Source organism: Carlito syrichta, unplaced genomic scaffold (genome assembly GCF_000164805.1).
Source record: "Carlito syrichta isolate Samal-C Ts95f unplaced genomic scaffold, Tarsius_syrichta-2.0.1 Scaffold289800, whole genome shotgun sequence".
Taxonomy (NCBI): Eukaryota; Metazoa; Chordata; class Mammalia; order Primates; family Tarsiidae; genus Carlito; species Carlito syrichta.
The window spans coordinates 137,738-158,306 of record NW_007233896.1 but is presented as its reverse complement, the minus strand read 5'-3'; positions in this window follow the sequence as shown (position 1 = coordinate 158,306).

The window sequence follows — 20,569 nt, the reverse complement described above, 5'->3', positions numbered from 1 at the left end:
AAAGCATGTGACTCTTCCCACCCCTCTGGGCCAGTCACTTGAGGGGAGGGTCCCCAGCCAATGGGGCCTAAGGATGTGTCTTCCTGAATCTGGCACCTGGGGGTGTAAGAATGTGGGTGGTGAGAGGTGATGTGAGCACCTGTTCCCCTGCGGACACATATACCTGTTTGCAAGGTCATCTGAGGGAGAGGAGAGGGAATGTGGGGCTGACACTGAGCCAGGCTCCTTGCCCTCTCTCTGCCCCCGGAGGCTCAGTTGTGTCTGGACGGTGGGGTGGCTGGGGAAGATGGTCATGGTGGAGGGAGAACTGGTCACTGGCCAGAGAGGCAAAGCTCCTTGCTGAAATGTAGGAATGTGGCAACCATGGCTGCAAAAATTGTGTCTGCTTTTATGAACTGACAGAGCATACAAACGTGGTGATTCTTTTTTTTTTTTTTTTTTTTGAGTCAGATTCTCACTCTGTTACCCAGGCTGGAGTGCAGTGGCACACTCATGGCCAGCGCAGCCTCAACCTACTGGGCTCAGGTGATCCTTCCACCTTAGTCTTCCAGGTAGCTGGAACCACAGGCATGCACAACCAGGCCTGGCTGATTTTATTTATTTATTTATTTACTTACTTACTTACTTACTTACTTATTGTAGAGATGAGGTCTCTCCAAGTTGCCCAGGCTGGTCTCCAACCCCTGGGCTCAGGCAATCCTCTCACGTCAGCCTCCCAAGTGCTGGGATTACAGGCTTGAGCCACTGCACCCTGCCCAAATGTGGTATTTAAGACCAACACAGGACCTGCACTCGATGAAGGAAATGAAATAAAAGGCAAAACAACATGAAACTGGAATAAAACAGTTGAAATTTACAAACAAGTCAATGGAAGAACATTCCAGGTCATTAGTATTCAACTAAATGATGACATTTTGATCTATTAATCAAGCAGTTATTTAGAATAAATAAACAATTTGATTTTTTTTTTCATTTAAAAAAATGTCACTCATGGCTGGGGCAGCTCAAAGAAAGTTCTGGATTTATATATAAAATCCAACAGATACAGAAAGGACCTAAGGTGAAAAAATCCCCCCCCTCCGCATACACACATTTCCTCATTATGCAGCCACCACGTTCCCTCCCCAATGTGATATGTCTTTACACATTCCACCCAAGGGTCTCAAACATATAAGTGTTTGTAGTCTTTCAAATATACATATGTCTCTACATCTCATGTATCATTTATGACAAATGTCCCTAGAGAATGAGGACAGCATAACACATGGAAACTCAGGAGGAAAGACATCCCCCGAGACTCTCCATTTCCGAAGGACCAATGGGAGTGAACTTATTTATTGTGTGTGTACGTCTCAGGGTGGGCAACTCAGCAACTCCTCCCAGACACCCAATAGAACACAATGTGTTGGGATAATAACAGCCTATCTATCCTTTTATAGATCATGACTCTATAAAACCATGGGGGTTTTGTTGGAGAGCAGAGCTTTAAAATCAAATATATCAAACAGTTTAGACACGTGAAACCTGGTACCAGACCAGATCTTTCTGAGGGAAAGGGCCCTGCCTGGTGGGAAAGGCCCCCTGGTTAGGCCAGGACCTCCATGCCGTCCTCCTGTGTCCACTTCTGAACGGACCAGGAGTCTCCAGACTCAAGGGCAACCTGTAATGTCGCTGATGGTGAAAAGACATGAGACTTTGACCCCATTTCCCCTCTCTCTTGGGAACCTCAGCAGGAGAAATGTCAGGAGACTGAAGCAGTTCGAGGTGGGGAGAAGTTTCTACAGCGAGTTTGGAAGGTCAAGAGTGAGCTGAAAAGTGTGCAGCCAAGAGTGAGTGGTCACTGCATGGAAGAGGAAGCCATATGCAGTAGGAGTAGGGGAGCTCAGGGAGCTACATTCATGGTGGAGTCCCAGAGAGAGGGTCCCCAGGTCTTGCTGCTGAGATGGTGGGCTGCCTTGGGTTGCCGTCTCCATAGGGTGGCCGAGGTGTCTGAGGTGGGGGACTCAGATTCCCAGGCACAGGCAGCCATGAATAAAGCCCCTGTTGAAGAAGGAAACTTGAGCAGATCCCTCTGTTGCTTGCACCTGTGGCTCACGCAATCCCAGGTGTTACCTTTGTCAAGATTGGGAGGTGTCACAGGCCAGCTAGCGTGAGGCTGGCCTGAGCTCATTCTGTTCCATAGGTCAAGAATGCAACCTGCAGGGCAGGGGTGGTGTGTTGGTTTTTGTTTCAGTTTTGATGTGGTATGAGGAAAAAAGAAAAAAAATCTCAAGTAAAGAGGGCACTGTGAAAGCCCATGGAAATGTTCCAGGGATCTCCTTAATTAAAAACAGGAAGTATTTTCAAGGATTTTTTTCAAAAAGCCTTAGTCCGAATAAAAGCAGGCTTTCCAAAACACCACCTTGGTTGGAAGGGTTTCCGTCAGGGACGAGTGTTTGGGAAATGACCCTCGCAAGCCCTTTTTTCCCCCAAAGTGTGCACTTCAGACAGCGTCTGGCCAAATCTTGTTGATGTCTGTAGGGTACTGTGGGACTGGAAACCCTCCTGGGTGCCATTCTGCACAAATGCCAGTTATTTCCAGTTTCCAGGTTAGAAGGTGACCCATTGTCCTGATTTGCCCTGCACCGGGGAGCTTCCAAAGGTCTAAAACCATGAAAGTTTTAGATGAAAGCAGGCTGAATCGGTCACCCTGTTATGAAACAGACAGAAATTACTTCCCCATTTGCTCTTGTCCATCCCCTGCCTTGGACCTGACACGGAACCCCACTATTGATTGTCCATATTGCCACAACCCTTAAAGAAAGTGGGCCTGCACGTACCTACATTCCTGAGAATTAGCAAAAGGAAGCATATTTCTTTATCCCTACACATTCCCTGTGAAGTCACTTTAAAGAACAACTTGAACCCCTGTAGACTGTGCTCACTCAACTGAGAGAAATGAATCCCTATTCACGCCTTTTATCAGTGATCATAGATTTGAAAATATAGCACCCACGTAACCATAAGCCTTATCATTTATGTACTTTTTGCGTGTTATAACTACTAATCAACAATATGCTGTAGGGAATAATGTTTCACTTTGTAATAGGCTCTGTTAACTCCCTTACTGTATGGCAATCTTATTCCACTCTTCAGTTGGTGTTACTGATGACACTGTGAGCTACATTTTGGTAATCAGGGTCAGGAAATGCGGACCATAAATGTTATAGTTGACAAAATGCGGCTATAACTTGAGTTCTAGACAATGCTCTATTGGTCACATCGTCAAGGTATAGGTATCAGCAATCCTAAACTTTTAAAAGCGGACTGTGAAACCTAAGAAGTGAGCAGACCGGTTCCAGAAAGGCCAAGAGCTAGGTTCTGTCTCCCTGGATTCTGAACTCAGATATAAACTTCTTTTTGCAAGTTCCCTGCTTCTCAATTTATTGGCGTTGAGAGATAGCAGCCAAGCGTTTACTTGGACCCTAACAGACCTACCTGTATGATTTTTATCAAGGGCACCGATACCCCTTTCCACATTCTGATTTCTCAACTCCTCGGCCATGTTGACTCGTGAACGTTCTCTGCCAGGTTACACCTGGCTGCTGGGAGGGCTTCTGGCCAAAATGGAACATGGAGCTAAAATTCAACTTGATAAATGGGACATTTAAACATTAAATGTTGGTTTCTTTTGAGTCAGATCTCACTCTGTCGCCCAGGCTAGAGTGCAGTGGCCTCAACCTGCTGGGCTAAGGTGATCCTTCCACCTCAGCCTTCCAAGTAGCTGAAACTACTGGCGTGTGCCACCACGCCGAGCTAGTTTTTAAAATTTATTGTAGAGATGAAGTCTCTCGATGTTGCTCAGGCTGGTCTCAAACCTGAGGGCTCAGGCAATCCTCTTGTCTCCACCATCCAAAGTGCTGGGATTATAGGCCACCTCGCCCAGCCATGTTAAATGTTTTAATTTGATTATGCACTGGGCTTTCATTAGCAAACATTTAATTGCAATTTAGTCACCAGTTCAACAAAGAAGGGATAAGGAACAGGGTAAGAATCCTTTTGCTATGTTTTGTGAGTGAATGCCGGTATCTGACTTATTACTCCTGAGGTCTGGCTGTCTGGGTATTCTGGCAACATATTTCTTGAGAGTCTTGTTCCTGGCTAAAGGCCTCGATTTCCTTCCAAGTTGTTGCTGTAATTTATGGATGAAAAACCCTTTCCTTCTTGTAGAACATTGTTTGATGTGCTGTGTACAAGTGCTCTGCTTTGTTTATTGTTCAAGACTAACAAAGCATGGCGTGTTTACCTCTCTTGAAGAAACATGGCTTTCCAGAGGCAGGACACAAGGAGGGAGCTCACAGCCCATCTGACTCCCGTCCCCTCCCACAGACTCTGATTTGTTCTATTCCTAATCTGTTTCAAAAACAATCCTAACTATTTATCTCTGGGCTAGGGACATTCCATCTTTATCTTTGTCATTTTAAATACTTTTTAAATACTCTGCAATGCCTAGTAAGGAGTAAGATTTCATCTTTGTGTTTGTTCTTGTTTAATTTTTAAATTTTATTATACAAGTCAGGGTTAGGTACGTATGTAATGTAAGTGCGTGTGAAGTTGAGGCCTCCAACTGGTCCTCACTTCCCCTGATCTAGGACCAGGTACCCTTTATGTTGTTATGTGCTCCCTTGGAGCCCTCCCTGGTGCTGTTGTGATTGACGCTTCTTGATGATAATGACCTGGCCCTCGGTATCTCATGCAGCAGAGCCATATAACTGCCAAAGACGTGGCTTTTCACCCACATCATGCCCATCTCGAACTTAATGAGCATCACCTGGGCATGTGGCTAAAATGCAGATTGTGATTCAGTAAGTCTGGGGCGGGGCCTGGCATTCTGCGTTTCTTTTCTTTTCAGTCTGAGATATATTTTATTTAACTCCATATTCATTATAGATATGCATGGACTGAAGCACAAGGTCATGAATGAAGTAGACTTCATTAAGAGAAGACTTCATTAAGACGGGTCCTTCTGTGCCCTGTGAGGCAGGGTAGCTAGGACAGGTTAGACACAGATAAATACATTTCCCATAGGCATATTTTAGGAAGCATTCAGACATTTTTATTATTTATTATTTTTATTTTTGAGTAGGAGTCTCATTCTGTCACCCAGGCTGGAGGGCGGTGGCACGCTTCCAGCCACAACAGCCTTGACCTGCTGGGCTCAGGCAATCCTTCTGCCTCAGCCTTCCAAGCAGCTGGAACTACAGATGCACGCCACCATGCACGGCTAACTTTTTGATTTATTGTGTAGATGAGGTCTCACCAAGTTGCCCAGGCAGGTCTCAAATCTGTGGGTTTAGGCAACCCTCTCACCTCAGCCTTCCAAAGTGCTGGGATTATAGGCGTGAGCCACCACGCTCTGCCTCTGACATTTTTAAAATTACCTTTTACTGTAGGCCAAGCTACATCAGATGCAAGAATAGGACAGTCAACATTTCAATTCATGGTTTAGCATAATAATCATTAAGAAACTTTCAGGTTCCCTGTAGAAGGCAGAGGGCCAAATACCACCCCTTACCTGACCAAAGTCATAGAAATGATAATAAGACCACCTTTAACTGAGGAACTTACGAATTGGAAAAGTCTGGCAGGTCTCCTGCAAAGAACAGTGTGGTCAGGAAAGACCTCCCCTCCCCTTCTCTTCTCCCATCAGGATCCCAGAGATGTCCACCTCCAGAGTGATGGTTACCTGTGCGCCACCCTCTTTAGCATACCAATCATCATGAAGGTATATCAGGCCTATTGTAAAGAGCCAAAGTTGTGGTTTCTTTCATCCAAGCCAGCTCTGCCATGTCTCCCTTTCTTTTCTGCCTTCTTTCTCTAATAAACTTTGTTTGAAAACTTTGCAGTTGCTCTAAAATTCATTTTAGAAACTAGCCAAAGAATCCATGAGTTTTGCACCACACTGTGGGAGCACCCTCCTCAGCTTCATTGTTAAAGAACTACTTGGAGACTCAGAGATCAGGAAGTGAAGCCGCTCTTTTAATATTGTTCTTGCAAGAATGGGTGTCTCTTGGGCACACCAAAGCCAAAAGAACCAGCATTTTTATCCCTAAAACGCAAATTCCTCTTGGTTCCTCATTGGCTGAGTACTGCAGAAGTTACAGGCTCTCCTTGAGGACACCTATGTGACATTTTGATTGGCTTACAGAATTATTCTATTTGGATGTCCTGTTTGCTGATTGGCTTACAGAACCATTTCATTTGCATGTCCTATTTGCTGATTGGCTTACAGAATTAGCATTCTGATTGGATACCACTAAAACGTTAAACCTGAAGCCTGCCAAAGTAAAAAACCCATGAAAAGGAAGCGCAATGAAGCAGGAGGTGAATCAGCAAAAGAGGAGCACAAAGTATTTAGACACCATCTTGAGAACCCAAGATAGGCTAGGCTCCATTCTAAAAATAAATCACCATTCTTATTTTCCACAGAACCCACCCGGCATCACCCGAGTCTCCTCTGTCTTCATGGGTCTGCATGTGTTCATGCAGCCATAGACTTGGGCCGCCTGCAAGTCTAAATTCTCTTGCACCATAATGACTTTTACATTGACCACCAAGCTTTCCATATGTGTCCCACGGGGTAAAGGTAACACAGTGACCTTTACTTATGCATGAAAGATGAAAGGAGAAAATAATAGCTGGAATTAATAATTCAGGTAAAACTATGGGGGGGCAGGGTGGGGAAGGGAGGTGGGATTAACAGTAGTCAATATCTGTCTGGGGATGGGGGGCGGGGAACACCTCATCAAAGGGTACCTGCACAGTGCATATTTGTATACCTAACCCTTAACTGTACCCCACAATTTAAAAATGAAAAATATGTTATAAAAAAAATAATTCAGGTAGAAAATAACCTTCTGAACTTGTAACCAACTCCACAGGGAGGCTGATGGTTGCTGGTCCAGGGGCTACATTTCAGGTGGAGGAGGAGTGGACAGTGACAGAAGCCCAGGATTGTGGGGCCACGACGAAGCTTATGGCCAAGTTCTTCATACAACTCCAACAGAACTAAACACAGACTCCATCCTCAGATCATAGGTTCTACAACTTGTGAGCGTCTGCTTGTTCACCAATATGCAGGATTAATTAGATGTCATTAAGAGCATTAAATTAAAAAAATTTGAACTCCCTTCTTACGTTCAGAGGTCCATCCATACTATCTTGCACTATGTCTTTTTAAAAAGATTTATTTTATTAATCCTGGTGATTTTTCCAAATCCTCACAGAGAGATGGCCTTATTGATTTGGTAAATACATAGTATAGTATTCCCTTAATTTATCTGATCCAGTACAAATGATCCTTTAGTTTGTGTTGAACTTGCCTTTGGAGGGTTTCAGAACGCCTTGAACTATCAATGATCAATGATCAATTGATTTATCAATTATCAATTATCAATGCCTAATCAGTGTCAGTTGGGGCTCAGTGGGTGCTCTTATCTGGGCATTGTAAGGAACATTTGAATATTGGCCTAATGGTGGGATCACACAAATCAGTGCTCCTCTAGTCAATTGGTCCAAATCATACATCTTCCAAGAGGAAGTTAATGAAAGGAAAATTTAGAACACATTTTTAAAGTAGCAGTGATATCACTTTCTGAACAAGTGTACAGCTGTCCCCCACTCTGGCCTACCTTTCTCTTTGCCTCTTTTCTTTTTTTGGGGGGGCGGGGCTTGGAGTCTCACTCTGTCGCCCAGGCTGGAGTGCAGTGGCACACTCAGTGGCCACCGCAGCCTCGACCTGCTGGGTTCAAGGCAATCCTCCTGCCTCAGCTTTCCAAGTACTCGGAACTACAGGCATGCACTATCACGCCTGTCTAATTTTTTGATTTATTGTAGAGACAAGGTCTCATCAAGTTGCCCAGGCTTGTCTCGAACCCCTGAGCTCAGGCAATCCTCTTGCCTCCACCTCCCAAAGTGTTTGGGATGACAGGCTTGAACATTGTGGCTTGCTGTGCCTCTTTCTTAACAGGAAAGTTTAACCAACTCTGGCTTCAACATTCTGATGACTGTCTGACTTGAGGTTCCAGCCCTAGCCTTCTTCCTAAATGCTGGTCTTGTACAGAGTGATATTCATTCCAAGATCTTCTGCCAAGCAATCACAGCCTCTTTGAATTCTGGCACAACTTAGGGAAACCAATGACAAATTAGGCTGTCCCACCGAGTTATCTATCCTCGTATCAATACCACTGTGACCCGATTACTGGAGCTTCATAACAGGCCTTGATAATTGGTCACAGAAGAGCTTTCAGCTTCATTGTTCTTCTTCAGGTTTGCTTTGGCTTTTCATGCTCCTTTGCATTCCATATCAACTTTAGAATCAGCTTGCTGGTTTCCACAAAAAGTCCCGTGAGGGTTTTCATTGCAATTGCTTTGCACCTGTAGATTAATTTAAGGAAGCATGACAGCTTTACAATATTGAGCCCTTCAATCCATGAGCATGGTATTTCCTTCCATTTATTTAGTACTTACATTTTTTTTGTTTTGAGTTGGAGCCTCACTCTGTTGCTCAGGCTGGGGTGCAGTGGCATGCTCTTGACCACTGCAGCCTCAACCTGCTGGGCTCAGGCAATCCTTCTGCCTCAGCCTTCCAAGTAGCTGCAGCTACAAGTATGCGCCACCACACCTGGTTACCTTTTTAAATTTCTCAATAATATTTTGTAGATTTTTAGTGAAGATGTCATACATGACTTTTGTTAGTTTTTTCCCCCTAGGAATTTTATTTTTAAAAAATAATATTAGTAATTAGCCAGTTTTCTTTTTATAAAGTGTCCTGGATACTACTCCTAAAGGCATTACCTTCATGATGATTATTTCTGTTGGCTCAAAAAAATTTTAAATTAATAAGCAATATTTTCTGTGTTTTGGGCTTCTTTTGTTTTGCCTTCCTTTAAACATGACTGCCTTGGGGACACTGGGAATCATTGATAATATTTCACAATAATTCCCCACTATAGACATTCTGAGAAATCAAAATGCCCCAAGGGACAATAAAATAGAACCCTGGTCAGGCATAGTGGCTCATGTCTGTAATTCCAGCGCTTTGATAAACCAAGGTGGGAGGATAGATTGATGCCAGAGTTTGAGACCAGCCTGGACAATATAGCAACACCCCATCTCTACCAAAAAATACACAAAATTAGCTGAGCATGGCAGCGTGAGCCAGTAGTCCTGGCTATTTGGGAATCTGAGGCAGAAGAATAACTTGAGCCCAAGAATTTGAGGCTGCTGTGAGCTGTAATTGTGCCACTGCACTCCATCTGGGTGACACAGCAAGACCCCAAACAAGAACAAACACAGAACTGTGGAAAAGAACTCATCTGTGGAATGAAAAACAAGAGCAAGAAGGGTTTGACCATGCCAGGGGGCATGCACAATCCTTGGCCTCTCAACTTCTCAATCCTTCCTAGAAATGATACTATAGAAACATTCTTAGACTTGCCTGACAGCCAAACTTGGGAATACTTTAGGATGTGAAATGCAAACAGGTGACCAATGATGTGGAATTGGACATTCTTGCCCAGGGTTTGGACTAGAATATATTTCGCTTAGCTTCAAGCCAGGACCTGTCCGTGTGAGTGGTAGAGGGGCTCAATCGCCATGATCATTGCAGACGCCCCTGTAGTGAGACAAGGCCAAGAGAAAGGGCAGCTCACCTTCTAGTGGGTGAAAACCCGTGTCCACGTCTCTAATTTAGAGACCAAAGCTATTTACCTGCTCGAGCCCTTTGCGTATATTCCAGGCACTGTCTTTATACCTGGTCTGGATAATGGCTGCCATCTAACCTCAAATCAATGACTGCCAGACTCCCTGGCAAAAGCCCTAATGATGCCTAAGGTTAATACTAGAACAGGTGAGTTCTCCTGAGTGTCATTTAGAAGTGAGGGGCAGTGCTACATATTAAAATACATATGGAACCCCCTGCAAAGAGACAGTCTTTTTCAACTAGCATCACAAATCTTCTTTTCTTTTTTGAGTTTGGTCTTACTTTGTTGCTCAGGCTGGAGTAGTGTTACAGTCACGGCTCACCACAGACTCAACCTCCTGAACTCAGGCAATCCTTCTGCCTCAACCTCCCAAGTAGGTGGGACTACAGACGCATGACACCGTGTCCGGCTAATTTTTTGATTTTTTTGTAGAGATGAGGTCTTGTTATATTGCCCAGGCCGGTCTCGAACTCCTGGGCTCAAGCAATTCTCCCACCTTGGCCTCCCAAAGTGCTGCGATTACGGATATGAGCCACCCTACCAGGCCATGTCTTCATTTTTTAAAATTAATAAACCCATGCTCTTATTTTCCTGGCACCTGCAAAATGATGACTAGCTCTATGAAAAAGAAATGTGTTTTCAAATGTGGTGATTTGTAAAGTAAACAGTTAAGAATTTCAGATTAATCACGGAAGCAAGTCATAAACATAACACAAACACAAATATAAAATTTAAAAACAACTCGCAGGGCCACTGTGCCCACAGAATCAACACGTAATCACAGCGGGAGCCACCCAACATCCGGCAGGGGGTTTGAGGAGGTTTGTGTTAGGACAAGCATGAGGCCCATGGTTTTCCATCTCAGTCGAGCACAGCAGGTTCCAACTTTTTTTTTTTTTTTGAGTTGGAGTCTCACTCTGTCACCCAGGCTGGAGGGCAGTGACACACTCTCGGCCACCACAGCCTCGACCTGCTGGCTTCCTGTGATCCTTCTGCCTCAGCCTTCCAAGTAGCCAAAACTATATGCGAGCGCTACCACGCCTGGCTAGTTTTTGATTTATTGTAGAGACAAGGTCTCGCCAAGTTGCCTGGGTGGGTCTCGAACCCGCAGGCTCAGGCAATTCTCTCGCCTTGGCCTCCCAAAGTACTGGGATTACAGGCTAAGCCACCAAGCCTGGCCTAGCAGGACCCAACTTCTAAGCAGGGTTGTGGTCCAAAAGGATACTGGGGATTTGAATAAAATGTACTGTTCAAGCAATATTATAGGTACTGGGGAGTGACCCTGGCAGCCTACAGCTCACTTAGATCAAAACACCTGGAATTCCCTCTCCAACCAGCCAGGGGTGGTAGATGGATGTCCTTGTGAGCCACTGTTCGAACCCAGTCTGCAGAAGTTCAGCTTCTTTTTTTTGGAGACAGGGTTTCACTCTGTCATTCATGCTAGAGTGCAGTGACACAATCACAGCTCACTGAAGCCTCAGCCTCCTGGGCTCAGGTGATCCTCCTGCCTCAGCTTCCTGAGTAGCTGGAACTACAGGCATGCACCACCACGCCTGGCTATTTTTGTTTTTTGTTTTTTTTGTAGTGATGGGGTCCCGTTATGCTGTCCAGGCTGGTCTTGAACTCATGGCTTCAACAGTCCTCCCGCCTTGGCCTCCCAAAGTGCTGGGATTATAGGCATGAGCCACTGTGTCTGACTGAGTTGCTTTTTCCACTGAGAAAGTTTGTCTAGCTTGACTTTGTTGGAGTTGGGCCTGGAATAGACCACAGGGGTGTGGAGCCCAGGGACCACGGAAGGGAAGGCTGCAGCCTTGGGTGGGGCTGGTGTGCACTGGCGAGAGGGGGAAGGTGCCCTTGTGGTCCCTCCTCCTCCCCACACAACTGACCCTGTCCTGGATGCACACTGGCCAAGAGAAGAGGGTAGAGGTAGGAAGGAACGGGTCAAGGGAGGGGCCGTCTTCTGGAGTGGGAGGAGAGTTTGAGGCATCCAGGCAGAGCGGGGCAGTGGTCAGGAGCACAGGGGATGGTGTGGAGCCACCACGTTAGGAATGGTTGTCACAGAGAGGTATGGCAGGCTGGAAAATGTCCCCAGAAGATAGCCACACCCTGGGCCCTGGAGCCGGTGAAGGTGACCTTTGCAGATCTGGCTATGGATCTTGAGATGGGAAATGACACCGGATTATCCAGCTGGCCCTGAATGCCATTGCAAGTGTCCTTAGAAGAGGGAGGCAGAGGGGGATTTGACACACACAAAGGGTGATGTGCAGAGAAAGGGGGAGAGTGAAGATGCAGCCTTGAGGACTGACCAGATGTGGCCTCAAACCAAGGAACACCGGCAGCTCCCAGCCACTGGCAGAAGAAAGGAAAAGAGCCCTCCCTTCAGCCTCCCGAGCAGGGGTCGGGGGCATGGCCTGCAGACACCTTGACTTCTCATGATACTAGTTTTGGACTATAGGACTCCGGATCTGTGAGGTAATTTCTTTTTTCTTTTTTGAGTCGGAGTTTTACTCTGTCGCCCAGACTGGAGGGCAGTGGCACAATCACAGCTCACCACAGCCTCGACCGACTAGGCTCAGGTGATCCTTCCACCTCACTCTCCCAAGTAGCTGGGACTACAGGCACACGCCTCCGCACCCGGTTAAATTTTTGATTTATTGTAGAGACGAAGTCTCACCATGTTGCCCAGGATGGTCTCGAACCCCTGGACTCAGGCAATCCTCTTGCCTCTGCCTCCCAAAGTGCTGGGATTACAGGTGTGAGCCACCGCACCTGGCCTTTCTTTTGTTTTAAGTCGCATTTGTGGCAATTTGTAATGATTGCTGCAAGGCAACTAACGCTTATACAAAGGAATGAGACCAGTTGAGGTCACCTTGCCAAAGAGCCTGTTTAGTTAGAGAAGGTGACCCAGGGCTGAGACCTGAGGAAGTCCCAGGGAAGGAGGGGAGGCCTCAGAGAAGAGCAGGACGACCCAGAGAAGCTGGAAGAGTGAATCCAACACCTACACAGCCATAATGCCATCTCTCATTTTTATTTCCTATTGTGCCCACCTGGCCGTAAACTTGATCAAGGAAATCAGGGAACACCAGCCTCCTCCTTGGCCCTCTGTTGAGACCACCGTGATTGCTCCCCTCGGGAGAACTTAGTGCTGGGAGGTGATTTTCATGTTTGCAAAAAAATGGATGCTTTGCATCTTTCCTCTTTTGGTAAGCATTTAAAAATAAATATGGAAACCAGGTCATTACCATATCATAACAATCTAGTAGTGTAGGCCGTTCTCAAATGATCAGAAGGGCATGTCTCAGAGGTCTGCTTTTATGTCACTGGTCCCGATGTCGTCTTCCCTGTATAAGCACATAAACAGGAGATAAATGTAGTTGAAAAAAATAAAAACAAAACACAGATGGGTTGAATGAAGCGGAGTAAAAGAGGCTTTCAAGCTTCAAAAGCAGAGCAGAGGTGCTTGTTTTCTATAAGCAGCAATTAAAAATGAGGCCATTAGGTTGAAAGCCTCTACATTTCTTGGGCTTTTGCAAGAGACTTGGCCCGCAAACCCTTTAACGTTCATATTATCCGGGAGGAGAAAGCAGGAAGATGGTTTGGAAACGCTCCAGTCCTGAAAAGAAGTCTTTGAACTGGGTTTCAACAGGGTGACAGACACGTGCGGAAAGATAAACCCTTGCACAGATTTTGAATTGTAAATGAGAAATGGCCAGTGGGAGAGAGATATCGGAGGAAGCAAATGTCCTGTTGCCTCCAAGGACACAAGAATCGTGCTATCCTCTCTCACCACTCGCAGTTGCCAGGGCAATTAGACACCTGGACCCAACGTGAGGTCTCCGCTTGGAGTCTCTGTTCTCTCTTCGCCTTTTTCTGTTCTCTGAGAACTTCTGTTAGAAGTTCCCTCTTCCAGGAGGTTTTTGAGTCAATTCCTTTCCCCTCCGGAGAGCAGGGCCGGCCTTTGTGTTCCCTCCAACAGTGTCTGGTGCAAGCTTTCCACCAGCCTGGGTCTGCCCAGGCCACTCGATCCCGGAGACCTGGCCAGTCCCACTTACCATCTCTTCACATGGCCTTTTCTGGATATTCTGATCTGGTTATTGTGGAATAGCAGTAGGATATTAGTGTTAGAAGTAGGATTTCAGCAAGAAAGTAGTCTGCAGAAAAAGTACAAGACCGTGAAATATGCAGAAAGCTTTAATTCGGACAGTTACTGGTTGTGAAGTTCCCCTACCTCCACTTTGAGTCTTGGTCTCATTCTGCCACTGAAGCTGGAGTGCAGTGGCACAATCACAGCTCACAGCAGCCTCGACTTCCTGGAACTCAGGTGATCCTTCTACCTCAGCCTCTCGAGTAGCTGGGACTATAGGCACATGCCACCATGTCTGCCTAATTTTTTGATTTTTTTGTGATGTTGTCAAGGCTGGTCTTGAACTCCTGGGCTCAAGCGATCCTCTTGCCTCAGTCTCCCAAGTGCTGGGATTACAGATGTGAGCCACTGTTCCCAGCCTCCCCTTTTAAAAATAAATGATAGAATTGATCCATTTTGAAAATACGACCAAGCAGTTGTTTTTGTAACTATCTCAGGAGATCAGTGTCAAGTAATCTCTTTTTTTTTGAGTCGGAGTCTCATTCTCTCACCCAGACTGAACTGCAGTGCACGCCATTGCAGCCTCCACCTGCTGGGTTCAGGTGATCCTCCTGCCTCAGCCTTCCAAGTAGCTGGAATTACAGGCGCACGCCAGCATGCTTGGCTAATTTTTGTTTTGTTTTGTTTATTGCAGAGATAAGGTCTCGCCAAGTTTCCCAGGCTGGCCTCAAACCCTTGAGCTCAGGCACTTTTCTCGCTTCAGCCTCCCAAAGTGTTGGGATTACAGGCTTGAGCCATGGCGCCTGGCCCAAATCTTAAAACCAACTATTAATAAAAACAGAAGCACTGACACAGGACTTCTGAGATGATGGAGTAGGTGGACTTTTTTCTATTTCTCTCACTAACTACAATGAAAATCCTGGACATTATTGACAAAACAAACATAAGGAGGCTCTGCGAGGTGAAGAGACGAGAACAGATCAGCTGAGACATTCAGGACCGAGAAACCACGTGGTGGTGACGTCCCTGGATTTCTTTTTGCCTCATATATCCCAGAAGCCAGCAACTTGGAAATGCCACAGACACAGACAAAAAAGTGCCCAATGAAACCTTGTTCTCCCTAGACAAAGAACCAGGAAAGGGCAGCATGGCAAGACAGAAAACTTTTAGACAATAATCACTCTTCTCCAGTCAAACACCACAGTCCCTGCCCTCACCTCACCAGCAAAGACTGGTGGGAACCTAGACTTCCATCAGCTGAAATAGGGCACCCCGTTGCCCTCCCAAAGTGGTATCAGAGAAGGTCAAATAGGGAGGCAGGACTTTCTTTCCTGCTGGGCAGTAACAAGACTTCCTATCCCTTTGGTGCTGGAGAAATTGTAGTTTCGAAAAGAGTGAGTTGACCTTTCTCTTCCTGCAGGCAGCAAGCCCTGAAGATTCCTTTGGAAGTATGCTCACCGGACTAGGGTGAGAAAACAGCCCTTATCACCAGAGACGTGAAATTGGAGGCTCAATGGACCCGAATACACATACTTAATGAAGTAACCCTTAACTTCCATCTGTCTCACAGCACCCGATGTGTCTCCTAGTGACTTCCCTAGAAAATGTATTGCTACTAGCCATATTTTCTTTGTTCTGTCATTTCTTCTCAAATTTATCATTCTTTGTCCAAAAGGCATAGAAGTATGTTAGTTTCGCCACTTCGCTCTCGTGAAGATCACCACGTCTACGTGAAACTAATAAAACTTACATACTTTTTTTTCTTGTTCATCTGCCTAGTGTCGATTTGGTTTCTAGATTCAGCTGAAAAGACCATTAAGACTAACAGGGGCAGGCCTTTGCTAGGCCAATGCCATGCTAAGCTATGGTGTGGACATGTGTTCTTTGAGCTATGGCCAGGCCATGTTTCCTGGCTTTGGCCCACTCCCCTACCTTGGGGAAGTGAATCTCCTCTTTCTTTCTCTCTCATTTACTTTCTAAATAAACTATTCTTTCCTCTTTTTGTTTTTTTTTTGAGTGGAGTCTCACTCAGTCACCTAGGCTGGAGCGCAGTGGCATGCTCAGTTATCGCAGCCTCAACCTGCTGGGCTCTGGTGATCCTTATGCCTCAACCTTCCAAGTAGATGGAACTACAGGCATGTGCCACCACCATGTGCCCGGCTAATTTTTTATTTATTGTAGAGACGAAGTCTCACCAAGTTGCCCAGGCTGGTCTCGAACCCGTGGGCTCAGGCAATCCTCTCACCTTGGCCTCCCAAAGTGCTGGGATTATCAGTGTGAGATATCGTGCCTGGCCTAAACTATATTTTCTAATCTAAAAAAATAAAAATAAAAGACTAACAGGGGCAAGGGGTGCTGGAGGTGTTCTCTGGCTCCCTTGCAATGGTCAATCCAGAATTCTGTTTCTGGCAAAAATTATATTTCAAGAATAAAAGGAAAGTCAAGATATTTCAGAGGAAAGAAAACTAAGAATTTTCACAGGCAGAACTATCCTAAAAGTATTGTGGCAGGAGGTGGCATATGCTCAAATATATTTCTTGTGTGATTGAGTGAATAAACACAGAAACACATGTGGCTGCTTTGGGATCAGCAGTTGGCCTCACCTGGGCTGCCACTAGCCCAGCGGCAAGAAGGAAAGGTTGATAGCAGTTCAAGGTATTTCCCTTTGAAAGGCAAGTTGCAACTTTAAAGACCTGCCCGGGTGCCAGGAAGGTTTTGTTTGGGAAAGGCCAAATAGCCTAAAGACTAGCCATTTAATGGATATGCAAAAAGAGTGGCTAATTCACAGACTTATCCAAAAAACCTCCCTTCTGAAGTTGACAGTTTACAAGCCTGCAGTTCCTGGAAACCATTTGTTCTTTGAAAAATCTGATTTTGCTAAGTACAACCTTGTAAGATTCCAAAGGAAGTATGTAATCACTCAACACGACCCCCCTCCCTTACCTAAACGAGGGTATAAGACCCCAGGTCACCTGTTCTGGGGTGCTCGAGCTTGATTTGAATGCATGAAGTTCTCGGGCCCACTGTGCTGTGCTAGCCAGCGTAATAAAGTGCCACTTCCTATAATAGTCTCGGTGACACAATCTCTCTATTTTTCCTGCTACATTTCGATTAGAGTAAGTTCTCTGAATAGAAAGAAGGCCAGGCACGGTGACCCACATCTATACTCCCACACTTTAGGAGCGTGAGGCAGAAGGGTCACTTGTGGCCAGGAGTTTGAGACCAGGCAACATAGTGAAACCTCATCTCTAAGAAAAAAAAAAGTAGTCAGGTGTGTTGGCACATGCCGGTAGTCCTAGCTTCTTGGGAGGCTGAGACAGGAGGGTTGTTTGAGTCCAGGACTTTGAGATTGCAATGAGCTAGGGTTGTGCTACTGCACTCCAGCCTGGGTGACACAGTGAGAATTAAATAAATAAATAAACAAACAAACAAACAAATAAATAAATAAATGTAGGAAAGGACAAAGGAAGAAGTCTTAGGATAGCAGGAAGGAAAGAAAAAAATACGGGTGAATATATTTTTCTTTTCCACATTAGTTTTCCAAATTATGTTGGGTGGTTGAAGAGAAATTATAACATTGTATAATGTGTCTTTAGATGTATGTAGTAGAAAAACAAATGGTCCTCCGTTTATGTTGGGGTTATGTCTCAACAAACCCACCAAAATGGAAAATACTGTAAGTTGGAAATGCATTTAATGTTCCATTAAACCCACTGCAAAAAAAAAAAAAAAAAAAGTTTAGCCAGATGCTCCTTGACTTACAATGAAGTTATGTCCCAAAAACCCATCACAAAGTCAAAAAATCTTAAGTGGAATCATCGTAAGTCAGGGACCACTCTATTTAAAACAATTACAAGCAGGAGAGGGTAGCAAGACATAGAAGTAAGGTTTCCCCTTTTTTTTTTTGAGTCAGAGTCTTACTCTGTCGCCCAGGCAGGAGTGCAGCTAGGTTTCCATATTTTACTCAAACTGGTAAAAAGATGACATTAGTGAATTGTGATGAGTCACATAAATATAATACGGCGAAAGCTATATAAAAGTTATATTAAAAAACAGTAGCAGTAAATCAAAATGGAATTCTAAAAATGTTCAAGCAACCCAGAGGAAGGCAGGCAAAAAACAAAACAAAATAACAAAAAAACCAGAAATGGGCCGGGCGCGGTGGCTAACGCCTACAATTCCAGCACTTTGGAAGGTCAAGGTGAGAGGATTGCCTGAGCCCACAGGTTCAAGACCAGCCTGGGCAACTTGGTGAGACCTCGTCTCTACAACAAACCAAAAAATTAGCCAGGTGTGGTGATGCACGCCTGTAGTTCCAGCTACTTGGAAGGCTGAGAGGGAAGGATTGCCCGAGCCAAGCAGGTCGAGGCTGCAGTGGCTGTGAGTGTGCCACTGTACTCTAGCCTGAGCAACAGGGTGAGACTCCAACTCAAACAAACAAACAAACAAGCCAGAAATGAAGACCAGAGAGAACAGTAGATTAAAAAAAAAAAAAAAAGTGGCAGACTTAAGCCTTAACCTATCCATAATTACATTAAATGTAAATAATCTAAATACACCAATTAAAAGACAGATGAGCAGAGAAGATTAAAAAATATGACCAAAATATATGCTGTGTACAAGAAATTATACTTAGTGATATAGGTATGTGGACAGTAAAAGGATAGAAAAAGACATGTCAGGCATGTATTAGTTAAAAAAAAAAAGCAGGAATGACTGTATTACTATCAAGATTGATATCAGAGCAAAGAAAATTACTAGAGACAGAATGGGATATTACTTAGTGATAAAAGGGCTAATTTCCCAAGAAGACATAGTAACCCTGAATGTGTGTGCATTATACAATAGAGCTGCAAAATATAGGGAGCAAACACTGATAGAGGCAAAAGGAAATATAGGCAAGTTCGTAATTATAATTGGAGACTTTGACATTCCTCTTTCAATAACTGATTGCATAATTAGGCATGACATGATCAATTATTTGACACACACAACCACAATTCAATCCATATGAAATACATAGTTTGAATAACCTCATAACAATGAAGAAAACTGAATTTGTAATCTAAAATCCCATGTAAAGAATTCTCCAAGCCCACATGTTTTCACTGGAGAAGTCCATGAAACATTTAAAGAAGAATTAACACCAGTTTTATATAATCTCTTCCAGAAAAACAGAAGAGAAGATAACATTTCCAAATTCCAGTACAAGGAAAGAAAGTCACACACTAATATCCTTCATGAATACAGATACAAAAATACTTAACAATCTATAAGCAAATACAATTTAGAAGCATAGAAAGAATTATACACCATGACCAAGTGGGGTCATTTCAAGGATGCAAGATTGGTTTAATATTAGAAAAATCAACCATATTAACAGGCTAAAGAAGAAAATTACATGATCCTATCATTTGAAGCAGAAAAAACATTTGGCAATATTCAACATGCATTCATGAGAAAAACTCAGAAAAATAGGAATGGGGGATATTTGTCAACGTGATAAAGAGCACGTTAAAAGTGTACAGCTAACACTGTACTTAATGGTGAAAGACAGAATGCCTTCTCACTAAATATTGGGAATAAGACACAGTTGTCTGCTCTCATCACTCATATTGAATACAATATTAGAAATTCTAGCCAGTGAACTACAGCAAGAAATAAAATTAATTCTCTCTATTCTAAAATAAAATTACTTCTGATGGGAAAGGAATGAAACTGTTTCTATTTACAGATGACATTATTTATATAGAAAAGCCCAAGGAATCTATAACAAATACCAAGAACTAGTGAGTTCAGCAAATATGTGACAAACTTTCACAAATCAATTGTATTTCTTTCACTCCATCGCCCATACTGGAGTGCAGTGGCACATTCCCGGTCACCGTGGCCTCGACCTGCTGGGCTCCGGTGATCTTTCCACCTCAGCCTTCCAAGTAGCCGGAACTACAGGTGCATGCTACCAGGCCTGGCTAATTTTTGGATTTATTGTAGAGATGAGGTCCCACCAAGTTGCCCAGGCTGTTCTCGAACCCATGGGCTCAGGCAATCCTCTCACCTCAGCCTCCCAGAGTGCTGGGATTACAGGCTTGAGTCATCGTGCCCAGTCAATTGTATTTCTTTATAGTAGCAGTGAATGCAAGGATATTAAAATAAAAAATATTTATAATTGTTTAAAAAAGAAAGACTCAGGTACATACAATTTTAACAAAATATATACAGTCCAAGAACTTTTAAAACTATAAAATGACAGTAAAAGAAACCCAAGAATATCTAAATAAGTGAAGATATATCATATTTATGGATTGGAAGACTCAGCATAGTAAAGATGTCAAGTGTTGTCAAATTGATATACAGATTTAATGCAATGTCTATACAAATCCCAAAAAGATATTTTGTAGACATACTCAAGGCTATTCTAAAATTTATATGAAAAGGCAAAGAAACTAGATTAATAAAAATAAATTTGAAAAAAGAGTAAGGTGGGAAGATAAGTCTACCCAACTTCAAGACTTACTGTCTAGCTACAGTAATCAAGACTATGATATTGGTGGAGAGACAGAAAAATAGGTCAATGGAACAGAGTACAGAACCCTGAAATAGACTTACATAAATAGGCTCAACTGATTTTTGATAAAAGGGAAAAAAAATGGTGCTGAAGCAACTGGACATTCATATGCAAAAAAAAAAAAGAACCCCAATCTCAATTTTACACTGTATATAAAAATTAGCTCAAAATGGA